The 16,165-nt window shown below is 37.3% G+C and overlaps 1 protein-coding gene across 50 annotated transcripts in view; it reads right to left on the bottom strand.

The window, feature by feature from the left end:
• The window catches only part of SOX6 (SRY-box transcription factor 6), a 719,879-nt gene that overhangs the window by 538,817 nt on the left and 164,897 nt on the right, over positions 1–16,165 (bottom strand). For 20 of the 50 annotated variants that reach the window (XM_086339830.1, XM_086339853.1, XM_086339835.1 and 17 more), the window contains exon 3: positions 15,367–15,448. The exons of 25 other annotated variants lie outside the window; for them this stretch is intronic. The gene's annotated coding sequence lies outside the window, so the exon portion shown is untranslated. Of the gene's footprint in view, positions 1–13,880; positions 14,027–15,366; positions 15,449–16,165 lie in introns of all 50 variants that reach the window. 5 more of the 50 variants (XM_086339856.1, XM_086339817.1, XM_086339831.1 and 2 more) reach the window with 1 other exon arrangement.

Here is a 16,165-nt window from a genome sequence, read left to right as displayed (position 1 = left end):
ACTGTAATATACAATCCACCAACTCTGCAAATTCTGACCCAACCTATAATGAATTATTACTCTCCTTTGTTGTTGTTGAATTGCTAAGTCATGTCCAACTCTGTGACTCCATGAACTGAAGTATGCCAGGCCTTCCTTTGTCTCTCCTCTAATCTGAATACACACACAAACACACACACACACATACATATATATGTGCTTTATTACTTGTTCTACATCTCACTCTACCAACACACTCAAAATTGCCCCATGATTTGGATATTTGTGAATTTGCCCAAAATGTTTGCAGCCAGCGTCAGTAAGGGTTTTTGCATCCTCATTTGTAAACCAAATCTGTTTACTCACAGAAGTATTTTAGAGTTTTATCAGCATATCTCAATCACGTACCTACTACCAATCATGTTCTTATTACATTCCACCATCACTGAAAGTACTCCTTAACTTTCTCTGGGCTGAAGAATGTTGTTATTGTGGTATCTTTAAAATCAAGTTCATCTTATTCCACTTTGTCTGAGTACCCTTAGAATCCTGACCTTGAGTTAGTCAGGATTCTGACCTTGATGAGAATGCTATCTAACCATCTTATCCTCTGCCACCCTCTTCTCCTTTTGCCTTCAATCTTTCCCAGCATCAGGGTCTTTTCTAGTGAGTCGGCTCTTCACATCAAGTGGCCAAAGTATTAGTTTCAGTCATTCTTCTAATGAATATTCAGGGTTGATTTCCTTTAGGATTGACTGATTTGATCTTCTTGCAAGGAAGAATTAAGATCTTCTTGTAAGGACAGGGAAGTCTGGCATGTTGCAGTGCATGGGGTCACAAAGCGTCAGACACGACTTAGCTGCTGAACACAACACGTTGTCAAGATATCCAGCTCTCCAAAGCACCAATGGTTTGAGGCGAGTCTTAGAATCCTGACCTTGAGTTCAATGAGGCTTACATCTAGCACACCTGCCTATTTTCAAATTCTCCTCTTGGGTAGTATCACATAGCAATTACATATTGAACAAGTCCATCTCCTTGTATAAAAGTGTGTCTACTAAGGTTCATTTTTAGTGAGTGTAGCAGAAGTATCTGGGTCAATGCCAATTTTTAGTATGGAATCTTTGATTTTCTCTTTAAGTCACACCATGAATATAGATATATCTTACTCCCAAGAAGATACAAAGTAGGAAGCAAAATTTCAACATTTTCCAAAAGTAAGACAATAGATTTCTTCTGAAAGCATGTGTTTGGTTTATGAGAGAAAGAGAGAGATGCAAGTAGGTAGAAAGGATGTTATTTTTCCAGATTATCATTTTAATAAACAGAAACAAGTTCCATTTGCACCTTACCTAGGAGATTCAAGAATTTAAGAGAATGAAGATGATAGTGGTGATTAAATTTGGCAAAACTAATACAATTATGTAAAGTTTAAAAATAAAATAAAATTAGAGAGAAAAAAAAAATTATGATTTTAAACAATTAAAAAAAAAAAAAAAATGAAAGAAGTGGCAGAGGAGACAAGACGGTAGAGAGAAGAGTAGCCAGAGAGAGAGAAGGGGACAAGAGGAAAATCACAGGAGAGAAGGGAGATAGCAGAGAAGAGAAAAAGAGATGAAAGGATGAAAGAAACTGTCTAGTATTAAACCTAGGAATTGTGGCAGGAATTGGGACAAAGGGGCAAGGTCATAATGATCAACTGTACTCATTATTTTCTTTATAAAAATATTTCTCTTTTCACAGAGAATGATTGGAAAAAAATGAGGTAAGTCAATTACCTTCACAAATACTCATATTTTTTGACTTAATTTGTTTCATGGACCTGATAGTCCCACACCTTGCTAAAGAATTTCAGTGGCCACATTTCTGCATAGTGAAAGTGATCCCAAACAATTTTTCCAATGTATTACACATATAACAAGTTTTTCTTCAAAACCAGCATGATGGTCATTTTTCCTCTGTTTTCTCTTTGACAAACATAGTTATTATAGAAAATGAAAGGAAAATTCCACTCTTCATTCATGTTTGAGTTTGTCTGACTTGCTAAACTATCCTGGCCTGTAGCATAAGAAGAACTAAAGAGCCTCTTGATGCAAATGAAAGAGGAGAGTGAAAAAGTTGGCTTAAAACTCAACATTCAGAAAACTAGGATCATGGCATCTGGTCTCATCACTTCATGGCAAATAGATGGGGAAACAATGGAAACAGTGACACTTTATTTCTTTGGGCTCCAAAATCACTGCAGATGGTGACTGCAGCCATGAATTTAAAAGACACTTGTTCCTTGGAAGAAAAGTTATGACCAACCTAGACAGCATATCAAAAAGCAGAGACATTACTTTGCCAACAAAGGTCCGTCTAGTCAAAGCTATGGTTTTTTCAGTAGTCATGTATGGGTGAGAGTTGGACTATAAAGAAAGCTGAGAGCCAAAGAATTGATGCTTTTGAACTGTGGTATTGGAGAAGACTCTTGAGAGTCCCTTAGACTGCAAGAAGATCCAACCCAGTTCATCCTAAAGGAAATCAGTCCTGAATATTCACTGGAAGGACTAATGCTGAAGCTGAAACTCCAATACTTTGGCTACAGGATGTGAAGAACTGACTGATTTGAAAAGACCCTGATGCTGGGAAAGATTGAAGGCAGGGGGAGAAGGGGACGACAGAGGATGAGATGATTGGATGGCATCACCGACTGGATGGATATGAGTTTGAGTAAGCTCTGGGAGTTGGTGATGGACAGGGAGGCCTGGCGTGTTGCAGTCCATGGGGTCGCAAAAAGTCGGACACGACTGAGTGACTGAACTGAACTGAACTGTAGCATAAGGTGTAATTCCATGTATATCTATTTCTTTTTTTCCTTAAAAAGAAGACTTTGACAAGATTTAATTATATAAGATTTAAATATGGAGAAGGAAATGGCAACCTACTCCAGTATTCTTGCCTGGGAAATCCCATAGATAGGGGAGCCTGGTGGGCTGTAGTCCATGGGGTCGCAGAGAGCTGGATGCAACTCAGTGAGTAAACAACAAGATTTAAATAGAGTGGCAAGTTTTTACATTCATAGCTCTGGAGAGACAGGCTTTATTTCTTTTTTCTTTCTGCTGTCCTTTTTTTTTCTACTTTTCTTTACAGAATGAAAATTATTTTATCAAGAAGCTTCAACTTACATTATTAAAAATACATAGCAATCATCATAAGTCTGCCTTTCTTTAGGATATACATACTCTTCACAAAAGTACTTAACTTTTTTTCAGAGCTATAATTAAGAAGATATTAGAGTTGAGGGGAAATGCATGGTCATGGAGCCAAACAATATCAAATTTGAAATCAACCTCTATCATTTACTGTGTTGCTCAGTAAAGTTGATATACCTCCTGTGGGTACTAAGTAGCTTCAGTCCTCTTGGACTGTGCGACCCAAGGACTATAGCCTGCCAGGCTTCTCTGTCTGTGGTATTCTCTAGGCAAGCATCTTGGAGTGGGTTGCCATGCCCTCCTCCAGACGATTTTCTCGACTCAGGGATTGAACCCATGTCTCTTATGTCTCCTGCACTGGCAGACAGATTCTTTACGACTAGCACCACCTGATATATCTCTCTAAGCCTCAATTTTATTAACTATAAAAATGGGTATAATAATAGCTTCTACCTTACAGGGTAATGATGAGGACTAAATAATAAAATCCTCATGGCACATATGTATAAAGCATTAATACAACATCTGGCATAATTAAGCATTTAGTACACGGTGTTACTAACAGGTTATATATGCCACTGTACGTAGTTGCTTAGTCATGTCTGCCTCTTTGAGACCCCATGGACTGTAGACTGCCAGGCTCCTCTTGTCCTCTCCAGGCAAGAATACTGGAGTGGGTTGCCATGCCCTCCTGCAAGGGGTCTTCCCAACCCAGGGATTACCCCCAGGTCTCCTGCATTGCAGGTGGAATCTCTACCATCTGAGTCACCAGGGAAGTCCATAAATGCCACTGCTGCTGCTGCTGCTGCGTAGTCGCTTCAGTCGTGTCCAACTCTGTGCGACCCCAGAGACGGCAGCCCACCAGGCTCCCCTGTCCCTGGGATTCTTCAGGCAAGAACACCGGAGTGGGGTGCCATCGCCTTCTCTGATATATGCCACTAATGGAGTACAAATTTTATCTTTCTAATGATAAACAGCCAATGGAATTAGTATCCTGAATAGGAGACTCTGTTCTTTAAAAACAATGGTAAATCTATACATCAACTGTACTCGGATTGAAAAAAAAAAACAACTGTAAACCAAAGAACATGCAGATCAAATCTGTTTTAAAAGGTGTTTCTTTAAATGTAATATTTTTCAAACTAGGTTGAATGAGTGATAGAGTTAATTTTCTGAGTACCAATCAGCATTTTTTTTATTAAAAAGGAGAGAAGGGAACAGAGGAGAGAGGAAGCAACAGAAGAAAAGGCTAAAAGGGGAAAGAAAAGAGAAAATAAAAAATGTTACACATATTAAGGGTAAGTATTGTTCATGTAAAATTTTGATTGTATCCTGGGTCAGATTTGAAATTCACTTCTTACTCTGAATCACATTCAAAAAAGTCTGAAAGCCTCCTAACTTAATGGAAACTAGAACATGTGAATCAGTGAGCTTTTGTATAACAGGAAAAGAGTTAAATAACCACCTTGCTCACTCAAAGATTTCTCTAATTCATGTAGTATAGCAACTGAAGACATCTAGTGCCCTTCTAGATGTCCTGTGGTATCTTCTTTGAAATACTATAGACAGAAGTAGCTACCTATCAGAGATTATCCAAGAGCAAAAGGGTAAGATTAGATGGCTTCTCAATAACCATCCTAGCGCTAGGATCATGAAGCAAGCAGTAAAGTAAAATGAAGAAAAGTTAATAAAATTAAAGGATTTAAGATATTTGGGGTTTCTCTTGTGGCTCATCTGGTAAAGAATCTGCCTGCAATGTGGAAGACCTGGGTTTGATCCCTGGTCTGGGAAGATCTCCTGGAGAAGGGAAAGGCTACCCACTCCAGTATTCTGGCCTGGAGAATTCCCTGGGCTGTATAGTCCATGGAGTCGCAAAGAGTCGCACACGACTGAGAAACTTTCACTTTGACTTTTAAGATATTTTTTCATATTCAATAAATTCAGGCACTTACAAATGAAAGAGCAAGAAAATGTGTCTTCTAAAAATCTGATGGATTGGTGGAGTAACCAGACAGCAAAATGCCGCTCAGTATGTTTTACTTAAAGAAACGGTTATATTTCTCTCTTCTTTTGCAAGATATATAGGGTGTGTGTGGGTTTGGGGTGGTGGGCAGGGAGAGAAGTGTTCAAGAGGAAGGTGCATATAAGTGGTTGTGTTCATTTCAGTCTTATTTCAAACCAAACCAGTATGGTGGTCAGCTGTCAGCCAAAGAGAACAGGGGCAGGAACAGAGCCAATCAAGCTGTGTTAAGTAACCTAATCATTCCATAGAAATCTGTACAGCTCTTGTTCTCTGGCAGTACAGCTGGCAACAGCACAGCAGTAATTTGAGGGGTTTTCTATAGGGTGCTTATGAGTTTGATTTCACTGTTGGCTTCTTGCCATTGCAACCTATACACTGGGTAGTTCTGTTTGTGAGTTACCCAACTATGTGCTTAGATGATAAAGAATTAGATTTTTTTCACTTGGTAGGCATGAAGTCATCTGAGTTTTCACTTTGCCAAATGTGTCTTTTTTTTTCTTCCAAACTCCCCAGGTTAAGAAAAATACATGGTTGTATTGCCAAGACCCTCCCCCTACACTTTGAGCCCTGTATTTCTTTGGAAAACTAAATTCTATTTTCCCCATAATTCATCAAACTGTTTTCTCTGACAACTTAAATCTTTAGAGCCTTTTAAAATACCACTTCTCTCATTTTCTCCCCACTACTCTCCTTTTTTCATACTTTCCCCTTGGCAATCAAAAAATACATATAATTTGCCAAATTTGAAGTAAAAGGGATATAATTCAACTGCTGAGGTTCAAGATGATGTTTTACATGTGACCAAATAAACTTTCCATTACCCAGTTGCACCTTCATATGACTTTCTTGAGATACTCACAAAGGACATAATGTAGTTAAACAATAATGTTACATAAACAGTTGACACCGTACAGCAAATTCAGGTTTTGCTTTTGGAAACTTCTGGGATTTCTTTTTCCCAATATTTTTGATCTGTGGTTGGTTGAATCTGCATATCCAGAATCCTTAGAGAAGGAGAGCTACCTGTACTTAATTTTGAGTCAATCTCAGCTCCTTCTTATATGCATATATCACTTCATCTTATATAAACCTAACCAACAATACATTCCAAAACTGTTCTCATAATAGACAGTGAACTACCATCACCAGTGTGACCATTTAAAAAACAAAAGCCAAAATTATGGAAGTGGATTTGAGAAGAAAGTAGAAGAAATACAATGAAAATACTTGGACTACACTATAAAGCATGGTGAAGGAGAAGAAGTATTGATCTCTACCCTTTTGGCTCATTGGTATAAAATCAGAAAGTGCTCCTTCTTCATTCTCAAAATATATTAACCTTCAACAGGATGCCCTTTATTTGTTAGCAGATATATACCTCCATGGGCTTCCCAGGTGGCTCAGTGGTTTAAAAAACCCCACATGCCAATGCAGGAGGTGCAGGTTCCATCTCTGGAGAAGGAAGTGGCAATCCACTCCAGTATTCTTGCCTGGGAAATCCCATGGACAGAAGAGCCTGGCAGGCTACAGTCCATGGGATCGCAAAAGAGTCAAACATGACTTAGCAACTAAACAGCAACACTGTCCATCTCCATGCCAGGGCCATCACAATCTTCTATTACCGCTTACTTCAGCCAGGATACCCAGTTACTTTCCACAGCTAAGGACAGCAGGAAGTCCTCCCAAATTCCATTTCAAGGAGTCTTTCGTTTTCACTGTATGCACTGGTAGTAGAAGTAGGAAATGTCAAATCCCAGTATCAGAAATTGGTCAAAAGAATGTTATTAAAGCCAGATCTTAAAATGAGATTTCATACCCAAACAACACAACAGGCAGCAGTTAGCTACTATCATACTCTCAATAGTATAATTCAGTCGTATTATAAGGTTGAATTACAGAAGTGGAGTGGCAACCCACTCCAGTATTTTTACCTGGAGAATCCAATGGACAGAGGTGCCTGGTAGGCTACATACAGTCCATGGGGTCGCAAGAGTTGGACACAACTTAGCGACTAAACCACCAACCACCACACAAGTCTAAATGGATTTCAGTAAGTTGCCCAATTAATCAAATCACTATCTATAACATGTTTTCTATAAAAATATCCATTCCAAATTCCAAACAACAAACTTGCTGAACTTCCCCCGTTAGTTAGTTCGAAATTGCCTACAAATACATCCCTGTGTATACTTCAAAGAAGCTTTTTGAAATATAGATTTTAAAAATACTTAAAAACAAGTAACTGACTATTAGCCTTTTTAAAGACAGTCATAGGCTTTACTTCCTCATTTACTATATATGAAGTCTGGGATTTTCAAATACAATACTTGAAAGTATACATGAAAAGTGATTATTAGTGGCTATTGTGATTATTAGTGGCTATTAAAACATTGTTAATATGATGACAAGAGCTATAATCATGCCAATCCTATGAATTGTGAGTGATGGGGAAAATACATACAGTCTTATATTGTATATATTATTATGTTCTCCTGAATATAAGTGATTTAGATGCTTTCTAAAAAAGTACACAAAGTTTCTAAGCTGGGGCACTAGGAAAGTTAGCACAACTTCAAGTCAACCCATTTCTATAAAACTTTGAGAGAAATAGCTAAATGCACACTCAACCATCTATGTAACTCAGTACCTTATTTTCATATATGAGCAAGGCTGTGTGGATCCATAAAGATCCCATATGAGCAGACCTTTGAACATCTAGCATCAGAACTTCTTATAAAGCCACCAAATGTACTGCACTGATATGATGCCTAATGATCTTCTAATAAAAGCCAATTTCAAATGATTAAGAAAAAACAAGCTTGCTATAAAAAGGCAAACAATGTTTATAGACAGCCTGAATTCAAAGGAAAGATGGGTGGGCATAAATTACGTGTTTATAAAAAATAACACATGAACTCTTTGGTAAATAGAACAGAATTTCATTTAAGAAACTTGGTTGGAGAAGGCGCAATATTTAGGCTTTGTCCTGAGTTAGCACAAAACATAACTGAATACACCATTGCTCTCTTATATTTAACACAAATAAGATATTGAGGGGCTTCCCAGTGGCTCAGCAGTAAAGAATCCACCTGCCAAAGTAGGAGATGTGGGTTCAATCTCTAGGTTGGGAAGATCCCCTGGAAATGTAAATGGCAACCCACTCCAGTATTTTTGCCTGGGATATCCTATAGACAAAGTCTATAGGGTCACGAAAGAGTTGGACATGCCTTAGCAACTAAACAACAAAAATACTGAGACTTGTAGAATGAAGTCAGGAGTACTGCCTATAACCAACTGCACTGTGACATTCTCATTCATCTGCTGAGCCTTAAGTCCCACAGCAGCTGATGACTCAGCACTTCCAAACCTTCCTCCTGAGGACGTTGCTAGTAGACACCACATTGCACGTGCTCCTAACTCATTCTTCACCCACCCCTCTCTGCCATCAGTAATCACTTTACCAGTAATTCCTTCAGCCACAGAAGTTGTACATTAAAATCAGAGCCCTGATAACCATCTCTGTCAGTTCTGCTAGAGATGGAAGGTCCACTCATTCAGTTGCACCCATTGGAATAGTTCCTCATTCTGGGTATTGTGCATTCTAAACAACTGTGAGAGTTGGACTATAAAGAAAGCTGAGCGCCGAAGAATTGATGCTTTTGAACTGTGGTGTTGGAGAAGACTCTTGAGAGTCCCTTGGACTGCAAGGAGATCCAACCAGTCCATCCTAAAGGAGATCAGTCCTGGGTGTTCATTGGAAGGACTGATATTGAAGCTCAAACTCCAATACTTTGGCCACCTGATGTGAAGAGTTGAATCATTTGAAAAGACCCTGATGCTTGGAAAGGCTGAAGGCAGGAGGAGAAGGGGACAACAGAGGATGAGATGGCTGGATGGCATCACTGACTCAATGGACATGAGTTTGGGTAGGCTCCGGGAATTGGTGATGGACAGAGAGGCCTGGCAGGCTGCAGTTCGTGGGGTCGCAAAGAGTTGGACACGACTGAAAGACTGAACTGAACTGAACTGAAGCAACTGTGAGGTCTCCACTGAAGAAGCATGCTTAAGTGGTATGTCCTTGTTTGTGTCTGGGCAGAAGTGTCCTGTGTGTGCGTCGTGTGTAACACTGTGTGTATTTATCTAAGCACACATTCAAATATTTGAGGCTAAAAGAGCCACATGGAACTGAGTTTATCATTTTCCTCTTGAAGTACATAATATAGACAAATAGCTACAACTAATACATAAGCATTTGATAAAATAAATCATTGTCTTTGTGTGGAGGAACTTACTAATAGGACAATAGGGCCGGCTTCTCGCACATCAGTTGGGATGAGAGGGGAGAACACTGTGTTCTTTCTTTGCACCAAAATAGTAAGTTAGAAAACAAATCTGTCTGGAAAAAAAGTATCACAGGCTGTTCCAGGGGAAGAGCAGCTATGGAAGTTTGAGGTTTCTTATCAAGAAAAACTGATGGCAAGCCTTCATATTAGACTGTATATGTCTATCCACTAAAGTTTTATAGGAATGAGGAAACTTTCTTACCAAGAAAGTTCAGATGAAATGCTGCTCATCAAGAATGACTCTAAAGAAGGTATAACGTTTTCATCAGTGGCTTTAAGAAAACAATTTATAGTGCTTTAAGTGAAATAAGGGTAAGTGCCATCCATTACAATGTACTGCTATGACCTATATGCCTTGAATTATACAAATGACATTTCCTGGGACTTTGCTTTCCCTTAGAAAGGAAAACAGGGAGAAGAATTTTTACATGAGGCATAAGGCAAGAAATGGACATATAAATAACTGCTAGCTCAGTGTAAAAGATCCCTGAAGAAAGGGAAGAAACCCAGGACGTGTGCACATCAAATAAAAATGGAGAATATGGCTATATTTCAGTTCAAACCAATATTCCCTTTTCAGGAATCATCCCCTCTGGCTCACTGCTGACAATGCATAGATAGCATATGAGTGAGATAAGTTCATGAGTAAGATGAAAAGGGATGCTCCACGGTAGGTAAATAAATTTGTTTCCACTGAGATGATTATTCTTACAGTGTGTCACTGCTCTCATGGCATAAACAGGACAAGTGATGACATCCTATAAAATGAAATTCTTATTCCTATAGTCCTGATACCAAGATATATAACTCATTCAAGATATATAACTCATGAATTTTCTTTTGCTCTGAAGCTTTTAGTGAGTTTTTGCTTTTATTGTTGTTCTTGTTTCTTATCTTTAAAAAAAAAATGCTGTCATCAAATGGGCAATACTGTTAAGAGAGTAGGATGGAAAATGGGACTGTCATTATTTTAGGCTGTTGCTGTTGCTAAGTCACTTCAGTCGTATCCGACTCTGTGCGACCCCATAGATGGCAGCCCACCAGGCTCCCCCGTCCCTGGGATTCTCCAGGCAAGAACACTGAAGTGAGTTGCCATTTCCTTCTCCAATGCATGAATGTGAAAAGTGAAAGTGAAGTCGCTCAGTCGTGTCTGACTCTTCACGACCCCATGGACTGCAGCCTACCAGGCTCCTCCGTCCATGGGATTTTCTAGGCAAGAGTACTGGAGTGGGGTGCCATCACCTTTGCCATATTTTTTTTAGGCTACCTGATCCTATATAAGAATTACATATGTTATTATGTGGGATGCCTGAATATAGCATTTTACTTGAATTATTTAAAGTTAATATCTGCATCATATAATCTCTATGCAATGTCTACATCCTCAAAGCAAAGCCCTGTCCCAAACCTCATGTCTTTCAGACCTAACCTAGACAAGAAATAAGGAATCACAAGTCTTTGTACCAACAAATAATTTTTCCAACTATAATTCATTAGTACCTTATTCCAAAAGCATATGAATACTTACAAGATGGTTAATCCTCATTAAAAACTAAGATTACATGACATAATTACATGTAAATAAGAAAAATGAATTAAACTCTTACCCTTTCCTATGTCGGGCACTAGTTGTGAATCATATATACAATTAGAGTTATATTGCTAAGCTAAAAATATTGGTAAAGATCTAAAAATGACAAACAGTGCCTTTTAAATTAATGTCTTATTAGTTGAGTGAAGTACACTGACAAAGAATAATTTATGCTTATTCAAACTGCACTCGACATCTTCAGGTGTTTCCAAATGAGCTCACAGAAGAGTGATTAAATGCATCTGATAACAAGCCACACATTGCTGAAATTACTTACCGCCTCATTTTATGATTAATTAAACATGTAGATTAAAGTTGCAAAAGAATTTAGATTAATGAGCAAGTTAAGTCTTGCTGATATAAGTGAATTGGGAATTGGATGCTCTGTGGAACTTTATAAACATGCATTTTATAATGAATAAGACAAGGCTACATGCAGAATCGTGGCCACCAGGGCCTTTTGACGATGCAGTCTTTTTTAACATGGTTTGACAGCTTTCAAATAACATTCTTCTATAGGCTTTAAACTTTGGGCTTTGCTGTAAAACACAAGACTACATAACTCATGTACCAGGAGTACGATTATTTTCGAGCTCTCCAAGGTAATGACCCCCTGTAGCAGCAGCTGTTCGGATAAAATTACAAGCTCAATTGTTATTTTAATCAGAGATAGTTTTGTAGTTAAAAGCAGTTATGAAAGTTGTAAAATTATGTGACACATCATCAGTACCTTCTCTTCAACACTCTTTTCTCCAAAAGTAAAACCATCCCAAAAAAGTCGTAGCTTTCCAGAGGACTTATTAGTAAAAAAAAGAATGCTTAGTCATTCAAAACATATTCAAAGTCATTTATTAGTGAAGTTTCTGTGATAGGAAAGGTAATATTTAAATTTATGATAACTCTTATCAGCTCCAAGATTGTGTCAAAATATCTGCTAGAGTTTGCTGCTGCTTAGTCACTCAGTCGTGTCCGACTCTTTGTGACCCCATAGACTGTAGCTTGGGAGGCTCCTCTGTCCATGGGGATTCTCCAAGCAAGAATACTGGAGTGGGTTGCCATGATCTCCTCCAGGGGATCTTCCCCACCCAGGAATCGAACCAGAGTCTCCTGCATTATAGGCAGATTCTTTACCAGCTGAGCTACCAGGCAAGATTCCACTAGGGTTTGCTGAGTATCCAATTTTTCTCTTTTAAAATCAGCTTTACCTAATCTGTGCCAAAAGCCAAGTTGGACTTTATGATTTTCCAGTGCAAGAGCAATTCAAGTTGTTCACAAAGATATAGTGCATTCTCCATTGCAAGGGATATAGAAGTGGCAAGAAACTGAACCAAAGTTACCAAAGTAGATTTTGGTTTAAAACCTATTCCATTTTTATTCTAAGCTTGTAGCACAATATCATTTATTACAACTATAGCATAATGAAACCATTCCTGCAAATTATTTGAATGGATCCAGTCTGCTATCTAAAATGCACCTCTAATTCTTTTCTACTTATTTTCAGACCTTATATATAATTCACTTCTTGGCAAGATGAGATTTTTAGAGTGTTATTTTTTTTTCCTTTTAATTCAGATTTTTCATACTCTAAAGATGTACCAAGAAAACTATGGAATTTTTTACATAAAGTTCAAAAGGACTGCTTCATGACACAGGTAGCAAATTATCATTATTAACCCCACATATTTATCATGTGGACATAATTGCCCATTGGAAGATATATGTGAATGAAAATACAATATTGAGACATAAGTCTGACTATTTTGAAATTTATTAAAAGTATGTAAGCAATCAGAATAAAATAGTGTCCATTTGATTTGTTTATTTCCTTCCAGTGTTAAGTTGATGTCTTTCACCAAGTAATATAAATCACATTTTATCACCACAAAAAGTCTTTTTTTTTAATTTATAAGCTTCTCCTCTTTGCAGCTCAACTTGAATATAACAGTAAGAATTTCTAGGTAGACATATAGACCCAAACACTTCAAGGATAAATAATAACCTTTTTCTTCACATAAAAATTTAAAATTTTCATTTATACCCTTTAAAAGAAGAAATTTTACAACAAAGTGGTAATATTAGCCTAAAAGATGCTAGTTTAGAGATCTAAAATAATTCTTTTGTGATCATAAAATGTATCTGATCTGTGCCAGAAGGACATAGATTATTCAAACAGCTCAACAAGTCACCAAATTTTAAGGAGCAAGATCTTTCCACTCCAGTCACTGCCATATTATTTCTAGGACCCACAAATTATAAGGTATGTCCTAGAGTTACTAACAATTAAATAGAATTGTGTCATTACTGTGGCATTTTAATACAAGAAGATACATTTATTTTCCCATGAAAGCAATATATGTAAAATACTGAATATATTTAGCTATTATACGTACTTATTATTAGCCTGTTTTAAGTGTTATTATAAATACTTTATACAGTTTACCAACATAGATTACATAAATTTACTGGTTATTTAAAGTTAGGAGTTATATGTTTAGCTTTAATACCAAAATAGGTACTTTACATTCAAATTCTGAATAAACGGGCAATTTAAAATATCACAAATCAGCTGTAATGCACTATAAGAATTCCTAACCATTATTTCATTAAATCAAGATGGCAATTTATTGTAAAACATTTTCTTTTATTTCTCAACGCATAGTTATGTGTTCATAGCTATGAACCTTGCATCTCTACAAAGTGATTATTTTCTTCATTTCATCCAGTTTGAAAAAAAGTATAAAAATACTCACCAGAAACTAAAATTAGATGACTAAACTCATTTTCACATGTGATTGGGCCCAGGTTTGTCAAGATGAACTACGAATGCATTAATATCCACAATACTGCCAAATGTTGAATTATTAATATTGTCGGGTCCTTGGTCTCAGTTCATGCCCTGTTGAGGAGTTTTGTGACATTCATCAAAACTCAGCCTCTCAACATGTTTACAAGTATCCTGGAGGCAACATGTCTTAAACTAAAACTAAGGTCATTTTCAACCACACAAACTGTCATCAATGCCAGACTAAGACTCATAAATGCAAAGAACTAGTCTATAGTGAAAACAGCAGATGAAATCAGGTGCCACCACATGCCAGATCCTTGCCAACTCAGCACCGAGAAGTTGAGATACCAGGTAGATGATTAAAGGCGGTTCTTCATTTGGAAGGATTAGCAAGCATTATGCACTATACCTATGAGTAGTATATGTCAAGGAGAAGGCAATGGCACCCCACTCCAGTACTCTTGCCTGGAAAAACCCATGGACAGAGGAGCCTTGTAGGCTGCAGTCCATGGGGTCGCTAAGAGTCGGACACAACTGAGAGACTTCACTTTCACTTTTCACTTTCCTGCATTGGAGAAGGAAATGGCAACCCACTGCAGTGTTCTTGCCTGGAGAATCCCAGGGATGGGGAAGCCTGGTGGTGGGCTACTGTCTATGGGGTCGCACAGAGTCGGACATGATTCAAGCAACTTAGCAGCAGAAGCAGCAGCAGCAGTATATGTCAATGTAAGTATTCAACAGCCAAAAACAGTGCTGAAAATTGACTCCAAGACTACTACAGCTTATCAATTTTTATTCTACTGACTGCAAATTCTTTAGCTGTCTTAACCAAGCATGGAGTTGGCTAACTGGAAGAGTCCAGAATTTTTCCTTCAGTGGAAAAAAAAAAAAGTTATTCTGTTTCAATTATTCTAAAACTCCTTTTAAAATCCATGTATCCAAAAATTTTTGTAAGTGCACATTAATAATGGTCTTTTATAAACCAACTGGAGATTTAAAGTATGATTATTTTTTAAAAGTCAAAAGTTTCTAAACTTTACTCTGTACCTTATCTTATATGATTTCCATGATGGGAAATTGACATCAAACTGATTTTATTCTTAAAACAAATAACTCAAAAGAATACAAGTGGTTTCCAGACTTGGAAAACTTTAGAATTTCTGATACTCATCTTTCCAATCTTTCACTCAGTAGATATATTCCCTATAAATAGAAACATTTCTGAAAAATACTGAACTGTGGTTGTAAAATTGTTTCATTTGTATGTAAAGTTAGCCAATAATTCTAATAGTTATAAACATAAGTTAAAACTAAAAGATGCAAAGAAATTAGGTGTTAAAGTTTCCTAAGGTCTTAAAATTAGACCACAAAAATACAATTCAATCCTCATTTGCCATGGAAATAGGAAATAAATGGGAACATTAGTTATACTCATAAATTATATATTATACCTGGGCTCTTATACAAAGTGATGAGGGGTCACAAAGTCCTTCTTGAAGCATTTCTCTTTCCTCATCAGAAGATATAGAAAGTCTAAAAAGAAGAAACTAATAGTTATTGGACCCACTATCTGCCAGACATAAAATAAATTTATTCTATGCATCATATAATCTTCCCAACAACCACACCCATTTTACAGATGAAGGAACTGAGTCTCAGATAAGTTAAGCAATTTTCCAGAATTACACCAAGTGGCAGAGATAAGAGTGAAGCCCTAGTGAACCCAGCTCCAAGGTCCATTTGTTCCTTCTATTATGGTTATTTATTGCCCATAGTGTTTTTTGTATTTATGCTGTTCTCTACTATCTAAGATTTCTTTTTGCTTCTCAGTTCATCTATTTCTGCCACCTCCTTCCAAGGTTCACTTATTCCAAAAAGTATAGTGTTCTCTCAGCACTTTGTTTAAAAGCCTCTATTATAACAATTCAAGTTATACTGATTCACACAATACACATTTATGTAATGCTACCAATATTATCGCCTGTATTCAGCAAGGTGTTGAAGGTTTCACAAAATGGTTTCATTGACACACTATAATAAAACTCTCTTACTCTCCATTCTATACTTCTCTAGCCTTTCTCACCTTCATAATAACTTTAGTAGTAGAAGTATTTACTAGTGTTATTATCATTATTACATATTATCAACCAACCACCTTTTGCTTTCATGCTGCTCTCTGGAACTCTCCACTTTCATTCTGCTCAAATGTTCTCATACCACTAAGCCTTCCTAATCAACCTTCCTTCTCTT

This window comes from Bos grunniens, chromosome 15 (assembly GCF_055505025.1).
Source record: "Bos grunniens cultivar Pamir isolate PY7600 chromosome 15, Bosgru_T2T1.0, whole genome shotgun sequence".
In the NCBI taxonomy this organism is placed as follows: domain Eukaryota; kingdom Metazoa; phylum Chordata; class Mammalia; order Artiodactyla; family Bovidae; genus Bos; species Bos grunniens.
The sequence above is the reverse complement of the archived record's forward strand: the minus strand, read 5'-3'. Positions and strand labels throughout refer to the sequence as shown.